Genomic DNA, 18,242 nt, shown 5'->3' with positions numbered 1-18,242 from the left:
CCATCCTGGGCCACTCCCAGCCCGTGTCCAGCCCGGCCCCGGGCGCTGCCGGGATCCAGGGCAACCACGGCTCCTCCTTCAGGGCTTCCCACGACCCCAAAGCTGCCCCCGAGCTGCTGCTTCCCCCAAATGAGCGACCCCGGAGCGGTGTTGGAGACCCCAGCAGGGACTGAGACCCCCGGGGGCCTTGGGTCCATCCCTGGATGGGAACGGCTGGGACTGGGAATAGCTGGGATGGGAATAGCTGGGATGGGAATCATGGGAACGGGAACAATTGGGATGGCACAGCTGGGATGGGCACAGCTGGGATGGGAATAACTGGGACTGGGAACAACTGGGATGGACACAGCTGGGATGGGAATAACTGGGACTGAGAACTGGGATGGGAACAACTGGAATGGGAATAACTGGGACTGGAAACAACTGGGATGGGAACAACTGGAATGGGCACAGCTGGGATGGGAACAACTGGGTCCAGCTTTGATGCTGGGCCAACCATGGGGGATCGGGATGGGATGGGATGGGATGGGATGGGATGGGATGGGATGGGATGGAGCAGCCTCAGCCCCCTGTTCCAGGGATTTAACCCTTGTGAGTGTCCCTGGATCCCATAAATCCTGGGATTTCCCCTCCTCTGCCCGTGCTGGTGAAGCCCTGCACAGGTGTCACACAGAGCAGCTCCTTCCCACAGCATTCCCAGCCCACAGCCCCCAAAATCTGCTGGGAATGTCCTGAACCAGCGGAGCTGCTGCTTCCCCCCGGCCCCAGCCCGCTGCAGGGCCCGGGATATTCCCAGGATGCATTTGCAGACTCGCAGCTGGAACAGACACAGCACCAGCGGCTCCTTCCTCCTCTGAGCGTCAGCACGAGGAAAGGTGTGCTTGGAAAAGTGAAATTCCTGTGGAACATGAGGAAATGTGTGCCTGGAAAAGCGAAATTCCTGTGGAACATGAGGAAATGTGTGCCTGGCAAAGTGAAATTCCTGTGGAACATGAGGAAGTATATGCCTGGAAAAGGGAAATTCCTGTGGAACTCAAGGAAGTGTGTGGCTGGAAAAGGGAAATTCCTGTGGAACTCAAGGAGATCTGGGCCTGGAAAAGGGAAATTCCTGTGGAACTCAAGGAGATCTGGGCCTGGAAAAGGGAAATTCCTGTGGAACTCAAGGAGATCTGAGCCTGGAAAAGCGAAATTCCCATCAGCAGAGCGGCTGCGGCCGGAGCCCAGCGCTGCCCTCGGAGGTTCCTGCACCGTCCCGGGCCTTTGTTCCCTCTCCCCTCGGGGATCTCGCTCCCGGCCCTGCTCCCACTGGAGCTGTTCTCCGGGAATTCCCTTTCCCGAGGGTCGGCATCCTCCCCTCGGGGCACAGCCCGGCCGCCGGAGCCCGGGAATTCCCGGAGGATTGATGGATTGCTGGTCGGGAATGAGATTCCCGAAGCTGGAAGCTGCCACAAACCTCGGGGGAAGCGACCAGGTCCCGGCGGGAACGAGCGGGAGCGAGGGTGGGAGGCGCCGAGGTGGGGACGAACTCCCGGGAAGGATTTGGGATGGCGCCTTTTGGGAATCGGCCGGGGGGCTCTGCATCCCGGAGATCACAAATCACAGACTCAGGGAACGTCCTGAGCTGCGGGGAACCCCTGGGATGGCTGATCCAACGCCGTGATCCCAACAATCCCGGCCCGGGGTCGTCCAGGCGCTCCTGCAGAACCAACTCTTTTATACGGGATTCGGGTGGAGTGGAGATTCTCGGTTCTTTCAGCGCCTCCCAGTACCAGTAAAAAACTTGGGAAAACACCCAAGGTGCCAGGAGGAGGAGATCCACAGGGATTCTTTGGGGTTCCTCTTTATGATTTCTCAGGCACAAGTGACAGAGTTTTGTACCTGGCTTTTCAAGCTGCTGCCTGGAGCCTAAAAAAATCTCATTTCTGACCGCTGCCAGCTCCCACAGCCCAGCAGCCTCCGGTCAGGTTCCTGATCCCATCCCAACGCTCCCGGCACCGCTCCAGCCACCCCTCAGCTCCATTTTCCCCTTCATTTTTCCATTTTTACATCTGTCTGGGGAAGGAGCCGAGCCCGCAGCGAGCGGCTCCACGCCATCCAGAGCAGGAGCTGGCAGATCAAACCAGGCCCACCATTCCGTGAATTCTGTGATTTCCAGCACCCAGCACAGAGCAGGGACATGCAAAAGCACGGCTTTGGGGGGGAATCAGCCAAAATCCCAGCTCCGACCCGTTCCTGCCTTGCAGGAGCTGGCAGATCAAACCAGGCCCACCATTCCGTGAATTCTGTGATTTCCAGCACCCAGCACGCAGCAGGGATGTGCAAAAGCACGGCTTTGGGGGGAAATCAGCCAAAATCCCGGCCCTGACCTGTTCCTGCCTTGCAGGAGCTGGCAGATCAAACCAGGCCCACCATCCCGTGAATTCTGTGATTTCCAGCACCCAGCACGCAGCAGGGATGTGCAAAGGCACGGCTTTGGGGGGGAATCAGCCAAAATCCCGGCCCTGACCCGTTCCTGCCTTGCAGGAGCTGGCAGATCAAACCAGGCCCACCATTCCGTGAATTCTGTGATTTCCAGCACCCAGCACGCAGCAGGGATGTGCAAAGGCACGGCTTTGGGGGGAGTCAGCCAAAATCCCGGCCCTGACCCGTTCCTGCCTTGCAGGAGCCCGGGATGGAGGGGTTCGGTCCGTTCCAGGAATAAAGCGTTCCACGGCCCGGCTGCCGCTGTCCCACCCCTCTGGATGCCGTCCTGCTCCTGGCCTGGCCCAGGAGGGAGAGGAGGGAGCAGCCCCGAGCAGCAATTCGGCGCTCGGAGCCGGGATTCTGATCCCTGCCGAGGAGCAGAGAGCGTGGAAGGAGGGATGCGAAATCCACCCCTAACCCGGGGATCCTTTTCCCAGCTTCGGGCCCCTCAGAGGGCGCGGGGCTCCGGCCCAGGTGCCATCCCGCCCCTCGGGAGCTGCTCCCTCTCCCGTTCCCGGTCCCCGCCGGCTGCCAGCGCCCCGAGGATGAGGAGGGGGCGATGCGGAGCCGGATCATTCCCCGCTGCCACCTGCACCTCCCGCCGGCCGCCTCCCCCGCTGTCAGCTCCTGTCAGCGGCGCTGACAGCTCCCAGGGGCTCCGGCCGCTGTTTTTCCCGGAGCTGGGAGCAGCTGCTGCTGGGGAGGGGCTCATCTTTCTGCTCCAGCCAGGGAGAGCCCGCCTGGAACCTTCCCCAGCTCCCGATTTCATCGGGAACGCCGCGGCTTTGGCAGCGCTTCAGTCCCGGCCGCTGTCCCGGCAGCGGGGAACCAGCTGTGCCTCCTCCTCACAGCCTGGGAAAATATTCCGGGCTCCGGTTTTCCCTGAGAGGATTGAAATCCAAGCGGCCGCAGCTCGGGTTCCCCCCTCTGCCCTTCTCCCGCTCCTTTTCCATCCCCCTTTCCTCAGCCCAGCCTCACGGCCCTCGTGGAAAACCCGGAGCTCATCCCTGATTTCCTTGGACAGGACACCCATCCCACCCATGTCACACATCCCATCCAGGACACCCATCCTGGCCACTCATCCCATCCCATCCCATCCCATCCCATCCCATCCCATCCCATCCCATCCCATCCCATCCCATCCCATCCCATCCCACCCATGTCACACATCCCATCCAGGACACCCATCCTGGCCACTCATCCCATCCCATCCCATCCCATGGATCCCATCCCATCCCATCCCATGGATCCCATCCCATCCCATCCCATCCCATCCCATCCCACCCCATCCCATCCCCATCCCAATCCCAATCCCGTGGATCCCATCCCATCCCATCCCAGTCCCAGCCCATGGATCCCATCCCATGGATCCCATCCCATGGATCCCATCCCATCCCATGGATCCCATCCCATGGATCCCATCCCATCCCATCCCATCCCATCCCATCCCATCCCATCCCATCCCATCCCATCCCATGGATCCCATCCCATCCCATCCCATGGATCCCATCCCATCCCATCCCATCCCATCCCATGGATCCCATCCCATCCCATCCCATCCCATGGATCCCATCCCATCCCATCCCATGGATCCCATCCCATCCCATCCCATCCCATCCCATGGATCCCATCCCATCCCATCCCAATCGCAATCACAATCGCAATCCCAATCCCAATCCCATCCCATGGATCTCATCCCAATCCCATCCCATGGATCCCATCCCATCCCCATCCCATGGATCCCATCCCATGGATTCCATCCCATCCCAATCCCAATCTCAATCCCAATCCCATGGATCCCATCCCCATCCCATCCCATCAGCACGATTGATCCCACACCTCCTCTCCCTAAAACCTTCACCTGTTCCCTCCCCACCGCCATTCCAGACATTCCTGAAGCTACACCCTCGTTCTCCAGCTTCCCCTCTTTGGTGAGGGAATGTTTTCCCGTGTTTTTCCAGCTCCCAGGCACAGAACCCGCAGGAGGAACATCCCAGGGAACGATGAGCTCCATCCGTGCCCCTCACCCTGCGGATCCCTGTTTGATAGAGGGGGAATTCTGATCCAAAGGGGTTCCTCAGATTCCCATCACTGTTTATAGAGGGGGAATTCTGATCCAAAGGAGTTCCACAGATTCCCATCACTGTTTATAGAGGAGGAATTCGGATCCAAAGGGGTTCCACAGATTCCCATCACTGTTTATAGAGGAGGAATTCTGATCCAAAGGGGTTCCACAGATTCCCACCACTGTTTATAGAGGAGGAATTCTGATCCAAAGGGGTTCCACAGATTCCCACCACTGTTTATAGAGGAGGAATTCTGATCCAAAGGGGTTCCACAGATTCCCATCCATGTTTATAGAGGAGGAATTCTGATCCAAAGGGGTTCCACAGATTCCCATCCCTGTTTATAGAGGAGGAATTCTGATCCAAAGGGGTTCCACAGATTCCCATCACTGTTTATAGAGGAGGAATTCTGATCCAAAGGGGTTCCACAGATTCCCATCACTGTTTATAGAGGGGGAATTCTGATCCAAAGGAGTTCCACAGATTCCCATCACTGTTTATAGAGGAGGAATTCGGATCCAAAGGGGTTCCACAGATTCCCATCACTGTTTATAGAGGAGGAATTCTGATCCAAAGGGGTTCCACAGATTCCCATCCATGTTTGACAGAGAAGCAATTCAGATCCAAAGGGGTTCCGTAGTTTCCGAGCCCAGATTCCCATCCCTGTTTACAGAGGAGCAATTCAGATCCAAAGGGGTTCCACAGATTCTCAGCCTTGTTTATAGAGGAGGAATTTGGATCTGAAGGGGTTCCACAGATTCCCATCACTGTTTATAGAGGAGGAATTGAGATTCAGAGGGGTTCCACAGATTCCCATCCCTGTTTATTGAGGAGGAATTCTGATCCAAAGGGGTTCCACAGATTCCCAGCCCAGCAGAGTGGACACGGACAGAATTTCCGGAGATCCCCAGGACCGCAGTTTCGGGAAGTTTGTCCCTGTTTTTCCAGGAGGAGCTCCCCGGCAGCAATTCCTACAGAAAGCCACCGATCTCCCACAGCAGGGAGCTGAGGATTTCCGGTGGATGTCTCGGTTTTGGGGGGAATATTCGGCGTCGGAGCCAGCAAGGGATGTGAAACGGACCGTGGAAGTGGCCGAGCGAGCAGTGAGCCCCTGGAAAACCCTGTCAGCACCTCAGGCTGGTCCCTTCCTCCTGGGAAATCAGGCTTTGGTGGGAATCAGCCCGGCAGGGAAAGGACCCGGCTCTGTCCCAGGGCCGCCGGGACTGCCACAAAATGTCCCAGAATCCCAGCGGTGACGTTTCACTCCCAGGTTGTGCTGCAGAATTCTGGTGCAGGCAGGGAACAAATAAATAAATAAAAATATGATTACTTAATATATTATTTTATGGGAATAAAAGCTCTCTGTGTGGACACGGAGCTCGTTCCTGCCCAGGAATTTCCTGGCAGCAGGGAAGAAGCGCGGATGCACCCCGAAAGGATCAGGACGGTCCAGCTGCATCCCAAAAGGATGAGGAAGGGTTTGGGAATCACAGAATCCTGGAATGGTTTGGGCTGGAAGGGAACTTAAAGCTCATCCAGTGCCACCCTTGCCATGGACACCTTCCACTGTCCCAGGCTGTTCCAAGCCCTGTCCAACCTGGCCTTGGACACTTCCAGGGATCTGGGCACCCTGTGCCAGGGCCTGCCCACCCTCACAGGGATCCATCCCAATATCCCATCCATCCCTGCCCTCTGGCAGCAGGAAGCTGAGATTTTTTTGAGGCTCATTTTAAGCTAAACCTAAAGAAACCAAACATTTTTGTCTCCTTTTAAAAGGAGAGTTTCACAATTCAAAACACCCGTCGTGGGCTGAGCTCCCTGGCCCGGCGGGACACGAGGAGCTCACGTGGAGACACCGAGGGCTTGGGGCGCGTTTGCTGCTCGCAGCGTGGGGGTGTGGGCTCGGGATCCCGAACCCCTTTTATTTCACACCGATCCCACCACTCAGAGCCACCCCAGCAGCTGAAGGCAGGGATCAGCCACACCAGACAGCCCCGACCCGGGGGGTTTGGGTGTGCCCCGGTGCCCCCATCCCCATCCTGGGAATTTGGGTGTGCCTCGGTGCCCCCATCCCGGGAATTTGGGTGTGCCTCAGTGCCCCCATCCTGGGAATTTGGGTGTGCCTCGGTGCCCCCATCCCCATCCTGGGAATTTGGGTGTGCCTCGGTGCCCCCATCCCCATCCTGGGAGTTTGGGTGTGCCTCTGTGCCACCATCCCCATCCTGGGAATTTGGGTGTGCCTCGGTGCCCCCATCCTGGGAATTTGGGTGTGCCTCAGTGCCCCCATCCTGGGAATTTGGGTGTGCCTCGGTGCCCCCATCCCCATCCTGGGAATTTGGGTGTGCCTCGGTGCCCCCATCCCGGGAATTTGGGTGTGCCCCGGTGCCCCTGTCCTGGGAATTTGGGTGTGCCTCAGTGCCCCCATCCTGGGAATTTGGGTGTGCCTCGGTGCCCTCCATCCCCGTCCTGGGAATTTGGGTGTGCCTCGGTGCCCCCATCCCCATCCTGGGAATTTGGGTGTGCCTCAGTGCCCCCATCCTGGGAATTTGGGTGTGCCTCGGTGCCCCCATCCCCGTCCTGGGAATTTGGGTGTGCCCCGGTGCCCCCATCCTGGGAATTTGGATGTGCCTCAGTGCCCCTGTCCTGGGAATTTGGGTGTGCCTCGGTGCCCCCATCCTGGGAATTTGGGTGTGCCTCGGTGCCCCCATCTTGGGAATTTGGGTGTGCCTCGGTGCCCCCATCCCCATCCTGGGAATTTGGGTGCGCCTCGGTGCCACCATCCTGGGAATTCGGGTGTGTCCCAGTGCCCCCATCCTGGGAATTTGGGTGTGCCTCTGTGCCACCATCCCCTTCCTGGGAATTTGGGTGTGCCTCAGTGCCCCCATCCCAGTCCTGGGAATTTGGGTGTGCCCCGGTGCCCCCATCCCGGGAATTTGGGTGTGCCCCGGTGCCCCCATCCTGGGAATTTGGGTGTGCCTCGGTGCCCCCATCCCGGGAATTTGGGTGTGCCTCAGTGCCCCCGTCCTGGGAATTCGGGTGTGCCTCAGTGCCCCCATCCCCATCCTGGGAATTTGGGTGTGCCTCAGTGCCCCCGTCCTGGGAATTTGGGTGTGCCCCGGTGCCCCCATCCTGGGAATTTGGGTGTGCCTCAGTGCCCCCATCCCCATCCTGGGAATTTGGGTGTGCCTCGGTGGCCCCATCCTGGGAATTTGGGTGTGCCTCGGTGCCCCCATCCTGGGAATTTGGGTGTGCCTCGGTGCCCCCATCCCCATCTAGGAGGGAGTTTGGATGGAGCCTGGTGCCTGCAACCCCATCCCAGGGATTTGGGTGCAGCCTGGTGCCCCCATCCCGGGAATTTGGGTGCACCTTGGTGCCCCCATCCCAGTCCTGGGAATTTTCCCAACCTGGTGCCCCCATCCCAGGATTTTTCCCATCCTGGTGCCCCCATCCCCATCCCAGGAGTTTTCCCAGGCCCATGCCCCCATCCCAGGAGTTTTTCCACCCCAGTGCCCCCATCCCAGGATTTTTCCCATCCTGATGCCCCCATCCCCATCCCGGGAGTTTTCCCATCCCGGTGCCCCCATCCCAATCCCAGGAGTTTTCCCATCTCGGTGCCCCCATCCCGGGAGTTTTCCCAGCGCCTGGAGCGCGGGGGCTGGCGCAGGGCGCGATGGTAGCGGTGACAAACAAGGCAGAACAGCGCCTGTGACACCCCGTGAATTAATCAGGGAGCAGCGCGGGCGCGCTGGGCAAACAAGCGCAGGAATCGCAGGAATCGCGTCCCGAGGCTTGATTAAATTAGAGAGCTCTCAGTAATACAAACAGCCTCGGAAAACAGGGAACGGCCGCGGATCGAGGGCGGGAGCGGAACCTGACAGGGACGGGAGAAACCGGAGGGAGGGAGCAGGGAGCTGGGCAGGAATTTGGGCAGGGAGATGGGATTTGGGCACGGGCAGGGATTGGGGTACAGGTTTGGGCAGGAGCTGGGATTCGGGCAGGGATGTGGACTGGGATTTGGGCAGGGAGATGGGATTTGGGCATGGGCAGGGATTGGGGTACAGGTTTGGGCAGGAGCTGGGATTCGGGCAGGGATGTGGACTGAGATTTGGGCAGGGAGATGGGATTTGGGCACGGGCAGGGATTTGGGATTTGGGCAGGGATGTGGACAGGGATTTGGGCAGGGAGTTTGGCACAGGCAGGAATTTGGGCAGGGATTTGGGCAGGGATGTGGACAGGGATTTGGACATGGGCAGGGAACTGGGATTTGGGCACAGATTCAGGCAGGAGCTGGGATTTGGGCAGAGATTTGGGCAGGAGCTGGGATTTAGGCAGGGATGTGGGCAGGGATTTGGGCACAGGCAGGAATTTGGGCATGGGCAGGGATTTGGGTACAGATTTGGGCAAGGATTTGGGCAGGGATTTGGGATTTGGGATGTGGGCAGGGATTTGGACATGGGCAGGGAGCTGGGATTTGGGCACAGATTCGGGCAGGAGCTGGGATTCGGGTACAGATTTGGGCAGGGATTTGGGATTTGTGCAGGGATGTGGACAGGGATCTGGGCACAAGCAGGGATTTGGGCACAGATTCGGGCAAGAGCTGGGATTTGGGTACAGATTTGGGCAGGGATTTGGGCACGGGCAGGGATTTGGGCAGGAGGAAAGGGTGAGAAAGGCACGGTCGGACAGGGATGGGGAGAGGGAAGGGCTGGAGGGGGACAAGGGGAAGGCGATTTCCCTTTCCCTGAAAAGCCGAGGATCAAAGGAAGGGTTCTCTGTGAATGAGGATCGAGAAGTGGAGGATCAAAGTCACCAGGGGAGAAAGTCACTGCGGGAGAGCAGCGGGATCGATTTCCCTGCTGGAGGAAGATGCAGGAACCCCCGAGGCCGTGAGGGATCCAAACCAGCTCCAGGCAAAGCTGCAGAGCAACTGCAGGAACGGCTCCAGACAGAGCTCCAGGAACCGCTCCAGGAACAGCTCTGGACACGGCACCGGACAAGGCTCCAGGAACAGCCCCGGACACGGCACCGGACACGGCTCCAGGAACAGCTCCGGACACAGCATCGGGAAGAGCTCTGGACACAGCTCCTGGAACAATTCCTGACACAGCATCGGGAAGAGCCCTGGACACAGCTCCCAGAGCAATTCCTGACACAGCATCGGGAAGAGCTCTGGACACAGCTCCCGGAACAATTCCAGACACAGCTCTGGACACAGCTCCCAGAACAATTCCAGACACAGCTCCAGGAACAGCTCTGGACACAGCTCTAGTCGCAGTCCCAGGAACAATTTCAGACACAGCTCCGGACACAGCACAGGGAACAGCTCCATGAACAGCGCCAGGAACAATTCCAGATACAGCTCCAGACACAGCACCAGGAACAGCTCCGGACACAGCGCCAGACACAGCTCCGGACACAGCGCCAGACACAGCGCCAGACACAGCTCCAGGAACAGCTCCGGACACAGCTCCGGACACAGCACTGGGCACAGCTCCAGGAACAGCACCAGGACCAGCTCTGGACACAGCTCCAGGAACAGCTCCGGACACGGCGCCAGGAACAGCTCCAGGAACAGCTCCAGCCTGGCCGAGCTCTGGAGGGGTCAGGCCTGGCCGTGTCAGAGGCACCTGGCCAAGACACCGATGGAAACTGAGGAGCTGGAATTCGGCTCCAGGCCGGTTTTGCTCCCCTGCCGATGCCAGTCTCCTCCCTCACACCCGGACAAAATCGATAATTCCTGGAAGTCTGAAAGCCTCCTCCCTCTCCACAGCTTCCCAGAGCCCAGCCCGAACCTGATCCGAGCAAGGATGCCCCAAAGAGGAGGGAAGCTTGGAGAAAACCTCCAACAGCGGCCTGAGTAGAGCTGGGAGCCAGGAGAGGGACTGGGAGCGAGGAGGGGGACTGGGAGCCAGGAGAGGGACTGGGAGCCAGGAGAGGGACTGGAGCGAGGAGAGGGACTGGAGCGAGGAGAGGGACTGGGAGCCAGGAGAGGGACTGGGAGCCAGGAGAGGGACTGGGAGCGAGGAAGTGAAGCGGTCAGGGGTGTGCCTGGGGCCAGCCAGTCCCATTGTGGCAGCGTGGGAGAGGTCCCTGGAGGGGGTGAGGGGTTTTCCAGAGCAAAGGTGGCTGTGGGAGGGATCCCGCAGCACAGGGAACTCCTCACCAGCCCCAGGGCACGGAGCTAAAGAGGCATCCCGAAACCTGCCGCGGGGCTGGGAGTGGAGTCTGGGGTGAGATAAAGGAGATTGTCTGCAAACACCTCGTGGAGTGTGGAAGCAAAGCCCGGCGAGGGCTGTGAAATGGTGCAGAACCGAGCCCACTCCCATGAATCCATTTATCCCTTCATCCCTGTCCGCCACCCTCATCCAGCACACATCCCCCACCCTTTCCTCCTGGGAACTTCGAGAGAGTTAAGGCTTGTGTGTTTGCTTTCTCTCTTTCTCACTCTTTTTGCTATCTATCTTTCTCTCTCTCTCTTTTCCTATCTCTCAATCGCTTTCTTTCTTTTTCTCTTTCTCCCTCCATCCCTTTCTATCTAATTTTCTCTCTCTCTTTTTTCTTTCTCTCTGACTTTCTTCCTTTTTCTCTCTCTTCCTTTCTCCCTTTTTCCCTCCTTTTCTCTCTCTTCTTTTCTCCCTTTCCCCCCCTTTTCTCTCTCTTTCTCCCTTTCAGTATTTTTTCTCTCTTTTTTCTCCCTCTCTCTGACTTTCTTCTCCTTTTTCTCTCTCTTCCTTTCTCCCTTTTTTCCTCCTTTTCCCTCTCTTTCCCCCTCCATCCCTTTCTCCCTTTCCCTCCCTTTCCCCCTCCATCCCTTTCTTTTTCCCTCTTTTTCCCTCTCCATCCCTTTCTCTCTTTCCCCCTCCATCCCTTTCTCCTTTTCCCTCCCTTTCCCCCTCCATCCCTTTCTCCCTTTCTCTCTTTCCCTCTCCATCCCTTTCTCCCTCCATCCCTTTCTCCCTTTCTCTTTCCCCCTCCATCCCTTTCTCCCTTTCCCTCCCTTTCCCACTCCATCCCTTTCTCCTTTTCCCTCTTTTCCCCCCTCCATCCCTTTCTCCTTTTCCCTCTCTTTCCCCCTCCATCCCTTTCTCCCTTTCCCCTCTTTTTCCCCCTCCATCCCTTTCTCCTTTTCCCTCTCTTTCCCCCTCCATCCCTTTCTCCTTTTCCCTTTTTCCCCCTCCATCCCTTTCTCCTTTTCCCTCTTTTTCCCCCTCCATCCCTTTCTCCCTTTCCCTCTCTTTCCCCCTCCATCCCTTTCTCCCTTTCTCTTTCCCTCTCCATCCCTTTCTCCTTTTCCCTCTTTTTCCCCCTCCATCCCTTTCTCCTTTTCCCTCTTTTTCCCTCTCCATCCCTCTCCCCTCTCTCTCCCCAGCCCTCGGAACCCCGCAGCCGGGGCCGGTCCCTCCCTTCCCCGCCCTCCCCAGCCCGGCTGCGGCAGCCAATTTCCAATTTTCAGCTCATCTCAAGGTCGTGCCAAGAGGCGCAGAGGCCCTGGTAGGACATAATGGCAGAAGAATTGTAAATGTCGCTTTTAGTGAATGCGGAATGAGGCAGGGCCAAGGAGGGGAAATTTTCCATTCGGCCGCGGCCCCGGAGAAGGGAATGCATTTTCTCCTGCCCGCGCCGCATTAGATTTCCAGAGGTGCCCGGCACCAGGTACATGTCATTAGTAACACTTTGCGTGGTAATGAATCCTTTTATTTCCCTTCCACACAGCTCATGAATACATAAAGAGCCCGCTCTGAGCCGCATCTGCCTCAGCTGCGGGAGCCTCTCAGAACTTAATTCCGCATCCTCCGCAGCCGGGCTCCGAACCCAGCTGCGGCCGGCCTTAAAGGCGCAGGTGATGGCTCTTGGGGCTCCCTAAAAACGGAGGGCAGATAAAATTAATGGAATAAAAATGATAACTGCTTTTATTTATTCCCTGAGGGGCCCTCAGGTACATTGGGGCAGGTGAAGCCCCCAGGGGCTGCACCCAAAAATGGACCCCGGCTCTCGGGTTTCACACTTGGGTCCCTTGGCTCCATTTGCACATCGGGGGTTAACGCTCCAGTTACAGCCGCAGCTGATGAAGTCATTCACCCCAAGTTCGCTGCCCCAGCTCCCTTCTGTTCCCATCCCTCGGGCCCTGAGGCAGCGAGGTGTCCTGGATGGGCGGGAGAGGAATTGTTGTGTGTGACCCAAACGGGAGAGCAGCAGCTGAGGCTGCGTGTGCAGTTGGGAGTCACACGCCAAAGAACCGCGGGAGCGCAAAACCACGGAAAACACAAAAGATAAAATCCTAGGGCATTGCAGGGAGCTCGGCAAAACCTCCCTGGAACCCGGCCCGGAGCGGGGAGCGATCCTTGTGTTCCCCCCGTTCTCCACAGGGATGGAATTTCCTTTGCCGGGACCTGGCCCAGCTCCGGTTTGGCCAAAATCGGCTCGGGGTCACCGCGGCTGCGGCTTTGGGTGACGCGGAGCGGGGCCGGTCCCATTCCCGTTCCCAGCAGGAAAACCCTTCGGGCCTCGGGGGAGGTGGCGGCCGGGGCCCTCCCGCGGCTCCAGGAATCCCGGCAGGAATTCCAGCGGCACGGATGGCCGGGCTCTGCAGGGAAGCGGCCGCTGCCGGGCACCGGTTCAGGTTTCCTGAGGACGGGAAACCGATGGGAAGCAAAAGTAAGAATTAAATCAATAAGTCACGCAAATACGATGATGATGATAATAATAATAATAATATAATCCCGCCAACCTCCGGTGCTTTTGGCTCTCCCTCCGGGGCTCAGCCTCTGCCGGAGCTGTCAGAGGTGGCTCCGAGAGCAGCAGCATTCCCGGGACAAACCCAGGCACCCGCGGAGTGCGGCTGGAATTCAGCCCCGAGCCCCGGGGCCAGCCCCAAGGGCGCTCCTGACCCTCCAGCCGCGCCCCGGGGGCTCCGGAGCATCCCGGAGAAACCGTTCCCTGCCTGGGCATCCCGGGAGCGATCCCCGCTGGAAAGGAGAGGCTGGGAAAGTTTGGAGATGCCCAGGGGTGGAGGAGGCGCCAGGGAGATGCAGAAACCTCCTGGAAGTGGGGCGGGGAATGGGGGGTTTGGGAAATGGGAGATTCGGGAATGTAAAGTTTTGGGAAATGGGAGGTTTGGGAAATGGGAGATTCAGGAAATGTGAGGTTTTGGGAAACGGGAGGTTTGGGGAATGGGAGATTCGGGGAAAGTGAGGTTTTGGGAAATGGGAGATTCAGGAAATGTGAGGTTTTGGGAAATGGGAGATTCAGGAAATGTGAGGTTTTGGGAAATGGGAGGTTTGGGAAATGGGAGATTCGGGGAATGTGAGGTTTTGGGAAATGGGAGGTTTGGGAAATGGGAGATTCGGGGAATGTGAGGTTTTGGGAAATGGGAGATTCAGGAAATGTGAAGTTTTGGGAAATGGGAGGTTTGGGAAATGGGAGATTCGGGGAATGTGAGGTTTTGGGAAATGGGAGGTTTGGGAAATGGGAGATTCAGGAAATGGGAGGTTTGGGAAATGGGAGATTTGGGGAATGTGAAGTTTTGGGAAACGGGAGGTTTGGGAAATGGGAGATTCAGGAAATGTGAAGTTTTGGGAAATGGGAGGTTTGGGGAATAGGAGATTCAGGAAATGTGAGATTTTGGGAAATGGGAGATTCAGGAAACGGGAGGTTTTGGGAAACAGGAGGTTTGGGAGGTTGGAGTTTTGGGACATTGAAGGTTCAGGAAATGGAAGATTTGGGAAATGGGAGGTTTGGGATGTGGGATGTTTAGGAAATGGGATGTTTGGGAAATGGGAGCTTCGGACGAAAATTGGGGGGAATTGGGAAATGGAAGGTTTGGGACATTGAAGGTTCAGGAAATGGAAGATTTGGGAAATGGGAGGTTCAGGATGTTGAAGTTTTTGGGAAATACGGGGAGGTTTGGAAGGAGCCCTCTCTGGGCAGCCCCAGCTCTTCCCAGCCTGGCCAGGAGCGAGCTCGAGGGATCATCATCCCCTGGAACACGGGATGAGCCCCGGCACCGCCGTGGGCCCAGCGCCCGTGGGCTCAGCAGGGATGGATCCTGCAGCGCTGGGAATCCCTTGGGAAGGGTTCAGAGGGTCCTGAGCAGGGCGGGGATGGATCCTGCAGTGCTGGGAATCCCTTGGGAAGGGTTCAGAGGGTCCTGAGCAGGGCAGGGATGGATCCTGCAGCACTGGGAATTCCTTGGGAAGGGTTCAGAGGGTCAGAGCTGGGTGAGGATGGATCCTGCAGCGCTGGGAATTCCTTGGGAAGGGTTCAGAGGGTCCTGAGCAGGGCAGGGATGGATCCTGCAGTGCTGGGAATTCCTTGGGAAGGGTTCAGAGGGTCCTGAGCAGGGCGGGGATGGATCCTGCAGTGCTGGGAATCCCTTGGGAAGGGTTCAGATGGTCCTGAGCAGGGTGAGGATGGATCCTGCAGTGCTGGGAATTCCTTGGGAAGGGTTCAGAGAGTTGTGTGCAGGGTGAGGATGGATCCTGCAGCACTGGGAATTCCTTGGGAAGGGTTCAGAGGGTCCTGAGCAGGGCAGGGATGGATCCTGCAGCACTGGGAATTCCTTGGGAAGGGTTCAGAGGGTCAGAGCCGGGGGTGGCTCCGAGCTCTGGGGCTGTTTGGGAGCAGCTCTGGAATGGGAGCGGGGCTGGGCCGAGCTGTGCCAGAGATGTCCCTGAGCTGTGACGGAGCTGTGACAGGGCCTTGGGACAGGGACAGGGACAGGGACAGGGACAGCCCAGCTGGGGACTGCTCCGGGAATGGCTGGGAACAGCTCTGGGAATGGATGGGAACAGCTCTGGGAATGGCTGGGAACAGCTCTGGGAATGGGAACAACTCTGGGAATGGATGGGAACAGCTCTGGGAATGGCTGGGAACAGCTCTGGGAATGGGAACAGCTCTGGGAATGGGAACAGCTCTGGGAATGGATGGGAACAGCTCTGGGAATGGATGGGAACAGCTCTGGGAATGGCTGGGAACAGCTCTGGGAATGGCTGGGGACTGCTCTGGGAATGGATGGGAACAGCTCTGAGCCCAGCAGGGAAGAGAGGCTCTGTCCCAACACCCGGAGCGGTCACGGATCCCCTTTTCCCACATCCCAACCCAAGGGCGACTCCAGCTCCCAGGAGCGGCTCGATGGAGACACACCTGGGTTAATTTGGGTTAAAATCAAGCAAGAATGGGAACAGGAACGGGAATGGGACTGGGAACGGGAATGGGAACAGGAATGAGGAATGGGAATGGGAACAGGGATAGGAATGGGAATGGGAATGGGAACGGGAATGGGAATGGGAACAGGAAAGAGGAATGGGAATGGGAACAGGGATGGGAATGGGAATGGGAATGGGAACGGGAATGAGAATGGGAATGGGAACGGGAATGGGAACAGGAAAGAGGAATGGGAATGGGGAATGAGAATGGGAATGGGAATGGGAATGGGAAATGGGAATGGGAATGGGGAATGGGAATGGGAACAGGAAATGTCCCTGGTGAGGCTGGGAGTGCGCGGATCCTTCGTCTGCAGTTCGGGTTAAAGGAACGAACTCCGGGGAAACAAAACCCAAACACCGATGGAGCACCAAATCCCAACAAAAACCCCGGAGCGGAGCCCCGGCCCCGCCCACAGCCCCTGGAAGCCGGAGCCATCCCGGGAATGCTTTGGGTGTGCTTGAGCCTCTCCTGGAATTCCCGAATTCCCATCCCTATCCCCATCCCACGGCGCTGTCCTCCTTCCCCTGCCTGACTCCTCTCCTCCTTTTCAATAAAGAGAACGAAAAGCCCAACACGATTTTATTTCTGTTTTATTTACCGAGTGCCGGCCAGGCAGCTCCAGCTCCTGCTAAAAAAGCTTTCTCTCCCCGAATTATGAATAATTTCTCCGCTGAAGTTATCGATCTCCTTAAAAACGCCGCTCAGCGCTCCTCCAGCCCAAAATCAATATCTGTTACCGGAGAGCAGGAGCTGCCGGAGGTTTTCCAGATGAAGGTGGGGAAAGTTAAAAGAATATGTTAATTTAAAAAAAAAAAAAAAATAGAAATTATTTATAGCTGGGGCTGATTCCTGTCCCAGGGCTGCAAGAATCCACGTGGAATCGTCCCCAGCTCCTTCTCCGAGCGCGTCCGAGCGCTGAAGGCCAGGATTTCCTCACAAGGATTCCAGGATTTTGGATAAAAATCCCCTCTGGGAGACGTGCCAGCCCAGCAGCCACGGGGGCTGCTGGCCGCCACCAAAAAATTGATTTTTTTTTTTTTTTTTTGGCCACAAAACTCTGAATTCCCAAACCGAAACGGAATTAATCCCCCCCCTACCCCTTTGTGACGTGCTGCTGAGCAGGACGCGGACCCCAGAGCGGGAATTTGGAGTGAAAGCTCCAGATTTTGGGAGAAAAGGATCAGAAATGGGGATGGGGGGAGTCAATAAACCAATTCCTGTGGGGACGCTGCGGGCAGGGACGGCTTGGGGGAGAGGGAGGGATGGAAATCACGGGGAAAAAGGGATTTTATTCCCTGATCAGCGAGGATGGGGAGCTGCTGTCCGGGAGAATCCTGGATTCCTGGAGGAGGACGGGGCTCAGCTGGGAGGAAAAGTTCCCAAAATCCGGCAAAAAGCTGCACAAAAACCTGGGAATGTTGGACCTGGGCGAGCCAGGAGCCCCAAATCCAGGATTATCCTGCCCCACTCTGCGTCTGTTGGAAAATGGATCGAAATGGAGACGAGTTCGGAACTCAGGCCGCACCCCAGAGGGAAAAGGGCTCTGAAATCCCAACAGCCACAGGGGAAACACCAGAAATCCTGGAATGGGTTGGCTTGGAAGGACCTGGAAACCCATCCAGGGCCACCACCGCTGTCCCAACCCCTCCAACCCGGCCTTGGGCGCTCCCAGGGATCCACAGCTCCTCCGGGAATTCCAGCCCAGCCGGGAATCCTTCCCAAAATCCCAACCCGGTCCCCTCCAGCGACGGTGTCGGAGGAATTGAAAAAGGGCGAGGCGCCGCCCGTCCTCATGACCCGGGTTTGTTTAAAGGATTCCCTAAAAAAGAGGGAGGGCGAAGGGACGGAGCCGCCCCGGGACGTGCGACCTCCCGGGGTAAACCGGGATGGGCTGGGAAAAACTGACTGGAGGGGTCTCAAAAGTTGAGCTTTGCACCCAAAATTCCTCCCATCGTTTCCACATTTTACCCCCCAAATCCCCCATAATTTCCACATTTTTCCCCCCAAAATTCCCTTTGTCATTTCCACATTTTACCCACAAATCCTCCCACCGTTTCCACATTTTACTCCCCAAAATTCCTTTTGTCATTTCCACATTTTATCCCCCAAAATCTCCCCACCATTTCCACATTTTACCCCCAAATCCCCCTGCCATTTCTGTATTTTTGCGCCCCAAATTCCCGTTGTCATTTTCACATTTTCCCCCAAATCCTCCACCATTTCCACATTTTACCCCCAAATTCCCGTTGTCATTTCCACATTTTCCCACAAATCCTCCACCATTTCCACATTTTACCCCCAAATGCCCCTGCCATTTCTGTATTTTTACGCCCCAAATTCCCTTTGTCATTTCCACATTTTACCCCCAAAATTCCTTTTGTCGTTTCCACATTTTACCCTCCATATCCTCCCATAATTTCCACATTTTACTCCCCAAATTCCCGTTGTCATTTCCACATTTTACCCCCCAAACCCCCCACCATTTCCACATTTCCCCCCCAAATCCCC

The sequence above is a fragment of the Hirundo rustica genome, chromosome 22 (genome assembly GCF_015227805.2).
Source record: "Hirundo rustica isolate bHirRus1 chromosome 22, bHirRus1.pri.v3, whole genome shotgun sequence".
NCBI classification, from domain to species: Eukaryota; Metazoa; Chordata; class Aves; order Passeriformes; family Hirundinidae; genus Hirundo; species Hirundo rustica.
The sequence above is the reverse complement of the archived record's forward strand: the minus strand, read 5'-3'. Positions refer to the sequence as shown.